This window comes from Alosa sapidissima, chromosome 4 (genome assembly GCF_018492685.1).
Source record: "Alosa sapidissima isolate fAloSap1 chromosome 4, fAloSap1.pri, whole genome shotgun sequence".
NCBI lineage: Eukaryota > Metazoa > Chordata > Actinopteri > Clupeiformes > Clupeidae > Alosa > Alosa sapidissima.
The window spans coordinates 9,863,719-9,873,585 of NC_055960.1; the positions used below are offsets into that span (position 1 = coordinate 9,863,719).

The 9,867-nt window shown below is 42.3% G+C and overlaps 1 protein-coding gene across 5 annotated transcripts in view; it reads left to right on the forward strand.

Moving 5' to 3' along the window:
• Positions 1–235: 235 nt before the first annotated feature.
• Positions 236–9,867, forward strand: part of frmd4ba (FERM domain containing 4Ba) — a 45,154-nt gene continuing 35,522 nt past the window's right edge. For 2 of the 5 annotated variants that reach the window (XM_042089398.1, XM_042089399.1), the window contains exon 1: positions 237–489. The gene's annotated coding sequence lies outside the window, so the exon portion shown is untranslated. Of the gene's footprint in view, positions 490–9,867 lie in introns of all 5 variants that reach the window. The other 3 variants (XM_042089402.1, XM_042089400.1, XM_042089401.1) reach the window with 3 other exon arrangements.

Consider the following 9,867-nt stretch of genomic DNA (forward strand, 5'->3'; position numbering starts at 1 on the left):
TAGTAGTAGTAGTATTCACATGTTTGTCTGAGCACAAGTGTTTTTCGTTTTGTTTCCAGACACAGACGTCTTTTGGTATGTGGTGAGGTATGTTTTGCCTCATCAGTTATCCCCAGCAGTACCACATAGCCTTTGTATGCACTTTACACTAGGTCCAGATCGGATGCGTCAGCAGCGGCCGTGTCACGTTGTCGCTGTAGTGGGAAATTCGTTTGTTCGGTGAATTGGCAGTGAAGAGAGGGGCGGGCGGAGGAGATGTAAAAGAATAGACAGGACTGCGAGAGAAAAAAAAGATATGTGGACTGACTCACCTTTCTGGCAGACTAGTCGGAGACTGAATAGTCTATCCCGCGCTTGAGTTTCTTTCTCTACAAATGACTTTGAATGCTAGCGGAGACAAAAGCAAGGGGAAGCCCCGTTTACGTCGCTGATAAAGCATTGCCCAACTCGGCGTCCCTGGACTGAATAAGGCAGCGTCAATAGTCAGAGGTAAGGAGATTTATGTCATTGGAACACTGGATAAAATGTGTATTATGCTTATTTGAGAAGTTGAAGCCTACGAGACACCGGCGAGCCTTTTTGCGCACGGTTTATTCAGTCTTCTTTCTTTTTTAAAGCCAGTCTTCGATTGTCCGTTATTGTCCTGTCAGTGATATCATCCGGTAGCTTGGGCTACATTTGTTTTTTGTTTTTTTGTTTTGATTGATGCCCTACTTAAAAAAAAAAAAGTGATTCAGATGTAGGCGAATTAATCGTTGCAAGCTACTAAAGTTTAAACGTGTTCTTCACGTTGTTTGTGTTACCAGTAATAATAGGGTACGAGGTTTAATTTTGTCATGCAATGTCGATCAGTCATTTTTGACACATCTCTCAAAAGTTGCAGCCCATACAGGCACTATAATTGATCTATTTTGAAAGCTTTTCAGCTTTAAACCTATAAAGCTTTTAAAGATACAGTCACCGTCATCACAAAGTGGAGATATACTGCAATACAAATCTCATTTTCACCTGTCAGTAGCTGGGAACAGAGAGCCTCCCAGGTAGTAGCTGATGTGTAACTGTAAAGCAGGGACTTGTGTGCATGTTTCCATGTAAAGAACATGTGGTTAGGGTTGATTATAAGCCGAAGTCTCTCAGGGGGAGTTGAGAAACTAAAAAAAGAGGAAGGGAGAAAAAACGTTTTAAAGACCCCTCTTTGCTACCAGGCATAACCTCTGCAACAAAGCTTCCTGTTTCCTGGGAAAACAAACAATGGACAGAAAAGCCATGTGACATCCTGCATGGGTTAAACACACAAAGTATGGCCCAATTTTAGGGGCCAAATCCACATTAGCATGAAATTATAAGTAATTATTTATTTTTACTTTTGGTTGAGTTATTTGTTGGGACTGAATACACTGAAGCAAGACCTTAATTAAAACTTGCTTTGTTTCTCTTGTCATTGTCATCTTGGTTGTAGAGCTGTTACTCAGTCAGTTTTAAAGGGCCCAACACTGATTTTGTAAAACAAAACAAAAAAGAAAGAAAGTTTACCACAAACTCATTCTCTGTCAAAACAGTATATCCCTCTTTCTGCTCCTCTCCATCTGTCTGTCTCTCTCTCTCACTCACACACGCACGTACACACACACACACACACACACACACACACACACACACACACACACACACACACACAAACTCCTACACCAAACACACAGGAGCAAACATCATTTGGGAACAACAACAGAGCAGCATTGTGTGACTTCAGTCTAGGCTGTTCAGTTGCTTTTAATGGGGTCAGCGTTTCCAATTCAATAAACGCGCTATAAACGGTCAGAGAAGATTCTGCTGCTGGTGTCCAGCCAGACCAAGCAATAGGTATCTGCCAGTGACAATGTAAACAAATTCAACATTTTGGTCCATGGTCTCTACCATAAATATAGTCTTGTATAATAAATATAGTCTTGCAACTTGTAGTCCAGAGATCTCTGTAGGTTTCTGATTTGACATTTCACAGCATTTCTGATTTGACATTTCAGCTTACCACACCTCATTCTTTTGCCTGGTTTTGATTTTACTTTGGAGGATTTTGGAATTCTATTTCTTTCAAAGACCAGGGGACCAGGAAGAGGACATTTAGTTACTTGATATAGTGGAAATTCCAGTTTGTATATTAGGAGCTTAGTTTGGAGCACTTTCTGTTATCTCACAAAAGACAAAGCTACGTACAAGGGGAAAAGATCAGACCATATGAATACTGACTGCTACGCTATCACGAAGATCTTGTTATTGACTATTCTGAGGGAAATGCTAAGCTATTCTTATGTCCTCAAACAAAAAGCAGGTGTAGTGGACAAACTACAAGTTCATCAGCTACCGTGTATTTAAGCTCTACTTTGCTGAGGTTCAGTGTCTGCTAGTGGGTCAACAGTAATCTTTAAGCTTAGCCCAATCAATTCAGTGCTACAGGCCGTGTAGAAAGCAGTTCATACCCTGAATGGAGAAATAGATTAATGTTAAACAGATGAGTTTACTTTGTGCCTCGATTGAACAGTGATTTCACCAGAACATAGTTGAATGTGCTTGCTGAAGAGGAAAGTTTTGCCTAGATTGGTGGATTGGTGTCCAAAATCTGGGGAAACAGGGAGCTTTGACTTCCTGCCTGCTTACACACACACACACACACACACACACACACACACACATATGACAAGATAACTTTGTCCCTCTTTGAAAGAGTTTGATGTGTGATTGGTTAGGTTGTCCTGCAGTAAGCATCTGTCAGGCAGAAACCAGTTTTTACACAATAATCAATGGGGGAAAAAAAGGCCAAACCAATGAGGTATCCTCTAAAAATGTGTTGCGTGCTTCAGGCGAAATCAATCTTGCTAAGCTGGCACATAATATCTGATAAAAAGCCCTTCCGACCCAGTAATTATTTGGCATCAGGAATGTTTTTGGGTAAGCAATTACCACCTCTGTGTGCCCCTGGTCTCTCTGAGCTTGGCGGGGAGACATGAAGAGCGATGGCAGATTTGACTCACGCACAATCCCTCAGGGAGACAGCCTGCCTGCCACCTCCTCCTTCTCAGGAACAAATGGCCCCATAACAAAATCCCCTGAATAGAAAATCTCCACAGCACACCCAACTAGATGTGCATTATTTATACTGTGGACCTGCATACATGCGGAGATGGCATTTTGTCATCTATTAATATGTCAGAAACACTTAACTTGAGGGGCCTTTTGTCAACAAATGCGCAACAGGGGATGCCATTTATCAAACTGCCCACGTGATGGTGTCAGAGATGATATACTGTCTGCTATCTACTACCGGAGAGGTTTTTAGTGTCTATTTATTTCTCATTGGTGTACCTATGAGGAAATATTAATTTGCCAACCACAGAGAAACCTAAATGATACAACTCCCTCTTTTGATTATGTTTGTACTAGGGATGCACGATATATCGGCGGCCGATATATTATTAGCCGATAAGTGAAAAAATGTAAATATTATTATCGGTCTGATAACAGAATTCTGGCCGATAATTTGCGCCGATATTTTTTACCGTCTGGCTACACTGAGCTAGCCTACTTAAGCTTGATTGGCTATACTTTTTCCTCAATATAATGTCAGCGGTGTGAATGTATTTCACCACTCTAAATCTGTGGATATGCGTTCATTTGGGAATCTGTGCATCTCAAAATCCTCTCGTGAATAATCCGCCATTTAACCTTAACAGAGCGGAGCTCAGCCCTATCAAGAGCTATCTTGTGCTGGTGTGTTTGCACTTTACTGCGCTGGTCGGGGAAACAAATAAACAAACTCGTTAGTGGGACGAGTACATAAGTAGGCCTAGTTCTAAGTTGTGTTTTAGTATTATATTTGCATTACTTTAGCTTGGGTTTTGTATCAATACCTAGAAATATGCTAACCATTCGTGCTTCAGTTCCAGACAGGTCATCATAATAAGTTATTAAAACCTTCGGGGCTAACGCCTTTCATTTCTGCTGCAGCAGGTTGTGCGCAACAGAGTAGACGGACATAAGATACAGTCTGAGGAGTTGCAGCTTTATTCAGTTACCTGCAGTTGAAACTAACTAAGTTTCCCTCACAAACACTGATTTGGTCGCTATACTGTAGCTTATTCCAAGCTGAGCCGTTTATGAGCGTTTAGTCTTAAATGAAAACGATTCAAACTCTCTAGCCACTCACTCGCAATTCACTGACGTCAGGTTCACTTAAAGGAGCCACACATACTGTAGGGCTAGGTTACTGTTATGTTGTTGACTGCCGTACTATTGAGGACTATTATGAGTTCTGTCCATCATTTGGTGGTAGGTAAAATTACTGCAATAAAATTATGCTTATTAAATGCTTTCCCCAAATCACTTTTCACATTTTTTTTTTCAAGAGTAATATTATCAGTTATCGTATCAGTATCGGCCACAACAAACCAATAAATATCGGTTATCGTTATCGGCCCTAAAATTCCATATCGGTGCATCTCTAGTTTGTACAGGTTACACTACATTAATGCAGAGACCAATGCTAATGTTAGACTGAATGTAAGGTCATGGCTGGGAACAAGTGGTTGACGTGTTGTTGAGAACTGAAGGGTTGGCTTAATAGACAGGTATTGCACAAACACAAAATGGTAATCTTTTTGTTTTTAAATGTGAGGAGGAGTAAATTCGAGCCTGTTAGAGGTTGTGTGACGCGGGAAGATGGGGTGAGCAGTGGCTTTGTGAAACCACAGTGGCCACAGGACATGATAATAACAACAACAGCCAAGCGAGCCACACTTGTCTTCCCTGGTCTCAGCATGTGGTTTTCCAGGCATGTTATTCCTCTTGAACTGGCCGGAGGGGGCAAGCTGTTTATGGTCTTGCCTGTAATTGCTCAGTTGGTGTGGCCGCACACATGTGGGTTGCACACACACACACACACACACACATACACCACACTCATACAGGTATCACTTCAACCACACACACAAACAAATACCATTCAAATGAAGGTGTTCATTCAACCACAGACACACACACATTGACACACACTCACAGACACACACGCGCGCACACACACACACACACACACACACAGACACACGCAGAAACACACAGATACAGACACAAATAAACTGACACACACACACACACACACACAGACACACGCAGAAACACACAGATACAGACACAAATAAACTGACGGACACACACACTCAGATGCACACACACAGAGAGACCCGAGGCACTGAGGCATTAATTTGGAAACTGATGCAGGAACCGAATGATAATGACTATTAAGGTGATTTCATGTTGAGAGAGAGAGAGGGGGGGGGGGGGGGAAGGAAGGAGGAGTGCAGATAGATTAAGAGGCAGCCCTATTCAGCCCTGCAGTCACTTTTTACGCCCTCCACAGCTGCATTACCAAGGTAATTGTGCATGCATTTGTACCTGTGTGTATGTATGCGTGCGGTTTGTGTATTTCTGTTTAGACAGAAAGAGACAAATAAGAGAGAGGGAGAGAAAGAGAGAATATGCATGTGCCTTTGTTTAGATTGTAGCGTTTAGAGAAGCAGACATGCCCTACAGTGTGTGCGGCAGGAGAGATCGATAGAGCGGTGTGGTTCAAACCCCATGTGAGGGCTTCCCTCTGCTGCCGTCTCTGCTCCTCCTGCTGCTCCTGCTGCAGGGCAACACAGCCTGGAAGTGTGTTAGCTCACTGATGCAGCGCCACAGTCTGCAATGTGTTCTCAAATCACATCCAACTGTGTTAAGTGGCCTATTAGGCCTACTCTCTCTTCACCTGTATGCATTATGAAGGTATGTGTGTGAATGTGTGGAAAAGCTGATTTAATTTCGGTCGTTTTTCTTTGTGCTCTCACAGAGCTGTAACAGAACTGGTCATTTGAGATGACTGTATCCTTTGTGTTCCTTGTAGTGCTGTTTTGCATAGCTCACGAGATAATAACCTCATGCATTGTGAGTGGCCACGCCTGCTTGTTTATGAGACTTGAACCCTAACCCTAAATCTGACCCCTTGGCCACACCTCCTCTGGGACCAACTTGTCACTAAGAAGCTTTTTAAAAAGCCTTCTGCCCTGTAAAGAAAAAAATTCCTGTCACGCTTGTTTTTGTAGAAAGCGTCAGATATCTAATCCCTACTGCCGTTGAAATGACTCAGATGACAAACCCTCAGAGTTGACAGTGGCTTTTTGCTCTTACATCTAACACCAGTGTTTACTATAATGCTGCTGACTGCGCGGCCCTAAGCTAATGCTATTGAATAAAGACCTTGAGTGTGATCTATAATCTTTTGTTATCCCTGAACTCCAATGATGAATCATAAGTCAGCATTATGATCCCCAAGGGTGGACCATGCTGCCATAGTGGACAGACAGAGCAGAGAGTGGAGTGTTTATTGGATATGTGGCTCAGCACTCTAAGCAGTCAGACAATCCATCACTGGATGTATTAGCAAGAAGAAGCAGTGGTAAGAAATGTGATATTCTGCTGAAGTTGGTGATACATTATAACTTTATGAGCAATCTTGCTTGGAAACCACATAACTGGTTCTGTGTGTTCTGATTAGATGATCTTGGTTATTTGCAGACTGATAAAAAGTTCTCCAGAACAAAACAATGTCTGTCTTGAGAATGTGTGAATGTGTCACAATACTGAGGAACATTGCCAAAAAGTTGCCTTGTAAATCATTAACTTTAGTGTCTCTTTAATGGAATGGATAGACATTTCTAGAATTGTATAATGGGGATAACTTTAGTATAATGTTGTAACGAGAATTTGAGAAAACTGATATGCAGTAGATTTTTGAGTTTACTCAGCTTTTGATTACAGTTGTTGGCTTTTAGTTTTCAAGTTTACTGTAAACAAGTTCTGCCAACTTGGAATTTCTTGTTCAACATTATGTAGATATGCTTACAGTACCTGTGGTTTTCCCAGGCAGTCGGCCATTCAAGCAACAACCATCACTTGACATAGCAGCTTTAAGAAGGTTGCGATAAGAATGTTGATATTATCTCAGGTACCTCTTGGCAGACATTTCTATAATTCTGTGATGAGAATATCTCCATTAGAACGTTTCAACTGGTGTCAGTCAAGAGTGGTCTGAAGATAAAGCTGTTTGCCTCAGGGAACCTTGGGCAATGTTGACTTTGTTGTTGAAGGTTGATGAGCTTTTCCTGAGCAAGTTAAGCAGGTGTGTGATGCTTGGTGATATGAATGGGGAACAAGATATCACGGATGTCCTGTTTGGCCTGGAGGAAAGCAGAGAGGCAGTTAATCAGTTGATAAATCGGTAGATAGTTATAGACCAGATATTTCTTAACTTGGTGAAAGGCAAGGCGCCATGCGTGTGAAAAGGGTTAGTAGATGAATTTGAGATGTTTCACTTGTGTGAATATTTGAAACAGATTTTTCATTTGACTTTTAGGGCATCTTACATACATTTGCATCTAATCTGTCATTCGTTTTATTCAGCTGATTTCCAAGGAACTAACTAGCATAGGCTAACTCTTCATACAAATTGTTCTAACAATGGAAAGTGCTGGCTGTCTTCATGTACATCAAGGCAGAAGCAGCAATCACCTCTGTTGGAATCCTTTACAAATGTATCACTCCACATCACCCTACACTCCAATTTAACCCTCAACTTTTAGTAATAGGTCACGAATGCAAAATGCATGACAAACCGCTATGAGCATTTGCAAAGTTAATGACAGAATCATAACCAAGCTGCTCAGTGTGCGTTCAGCTGTGGACATGCATACAACACAGCAAAAAACAAAGTGTTGTTTTGAACTGAACTGAACAGAAGATGCAAGATGACAGAGGAGAGATGGGTATCCTTGACCTGTTAGTGGCAGTGGCCAGTCACCTGTGAAAAAGAATGACAGAGTTGACATGTGTATCTCCTGCTGCTGCTGTTGTGAATGGACGTTTTCAGACTGGAATAAGCCTTTTTCACTATAATCCATTTGAGACTCTCTTACAAGATTTATGACAGAATTGGACAGATGTTGTAACTCATCTGCAAAACTGGACAGATGTTGCTACTCAGCAGTAAAAATAGCAACAACATCAATAACAGCAAAGTGAAAGTTTATGATTTGTTAGAAAAGAAGGTTTTTTTAAGGCCTGCTAGAGGCCGAAACATGAGCAGCAAGCAGTGTGAGTTTGAAATCATTTTGACAAAGATAGACTGGTTATGTTTGACATAGCGTGCTGCACGTGTTGTTTTAAAATACCTCATTAAAAATGTATGAGGCAAATACATTGCACTAAATGTGCATCATGCCTGAATGCCAACATCATTCTGCATTTATAATTGCAATGTAGCTATCTGACAATCAAGCCAGATTTATTCATACTTGGCTCTGTTCTTATTTCAAGCTACTTGGTGTGAGCATGTACATGAAAATAAATGTAGGCCTCCAACCTTATTTCATATCTGTGGATTTATATGGGTCTGGTTTTAAAATCTTCCTTTAGTTTGACTTGTCTTTGTGTTGCTGTGAATCACATCAGGTGCGAGGAGGAGCTTGGCAATAGGGTGTTATTTGCATGATGATGGAGTGCTCTAGTGAAAACAAGATTACACGTGCGATTATGAAATTTCCTTTTTTCCACATCGCTCCTCTACCATACTGTCAGGGAGCAGGGAGCATTGTGCAGCCCTAATTTATATGCTCTCATTTGAAAGCCCAGAGCCCCACAGAGCAAAGTGCTCCTTAAAGGTTGGCTCTCTCTCTCTCTCTCTCTCTCTCTCTCTCTCTATATTTTTCTTTTATTCATATTTCATCTCCATCTCTCATTTCTCCCTTGCCTCCCCTTCTCTCTCTCTCTCTCACTCTCACTATCATTCTCTGTCTCTCCTCCTCTTCTCTCTCACTATTATTCTCCCTCTCTCTCACTATCATTCTCTCTGTCTCTCCTCCCCTTCTCTCTCTCTCTCACTATCATTCTCCCTCTCTGTCTCTCTATCATTCTCTGTCTCTCCTACCCTTCTTTCTCTCTCTCACTCTCTTCTCTCACTCTCTCTCACTATTATTCTCTCTGTCTTTCCTACCCTTCTCTCTTTCTCTCTCTATCATTCTCCCTCTCTCTCTATCATTCTCTCTGTCTCTCCTCCCCTTCTCCCCTTTTCTCTTTGTCTGTCTCTTTGGACCCCCGCGGTGATGCTAAGAGAGGCCATTCATGGAGCTCAGCTCATGCATATGATATTTAAACCCAGCAGCTCCAGATTTTTCCCTCCCATTTTTTTTTTTTTTTTGTAGTGGGTGGGGTGGGCAGGGGTGGGATGGCGTTCTGTCCCCAGCAAATCCGAACACCCACAATGCCGCTGGGAGCTTATTCGGTGGGGGGGCGTAGCGAGGCGACAGACATTCGCTGGTCACCAAGTCCCTTCTGCTCGGTGGCATCTGTGTAACGCACACACACGCACACAGAGACATGCTGCTCGTCACGCTTTGCAGCCTTTTCCACGACACTCATCACCATTTCGGACCAGGGCCCCACAAATCTGTGGCAGGACGGACATCTCAATGGGGTGGCGTTTGGCAGCCGGGGCTGCCCGCAGGGCACTCTCCCTACACCCCCTGCTACGCAGTGGAACAGCAGGCCGTGACTGTACACTAAACTGCCCCCCCCCCCCCCCCCCTCTCTCCATGTTCTTTCCAAATAATGTCTTTTTATCTCATTTTTAATGGATGGGATTGAGATGTCGTATGGGAGTCACACAGATGTAGTGACAACATGGCAGAAGAAATAGTGTCAAGGGCATCATGTGAGATTAGTGATATACAACGTCAAGGATGTCATACGAGATTAATGGTATTCAGTTACAGACAAAGCCTTTACCGT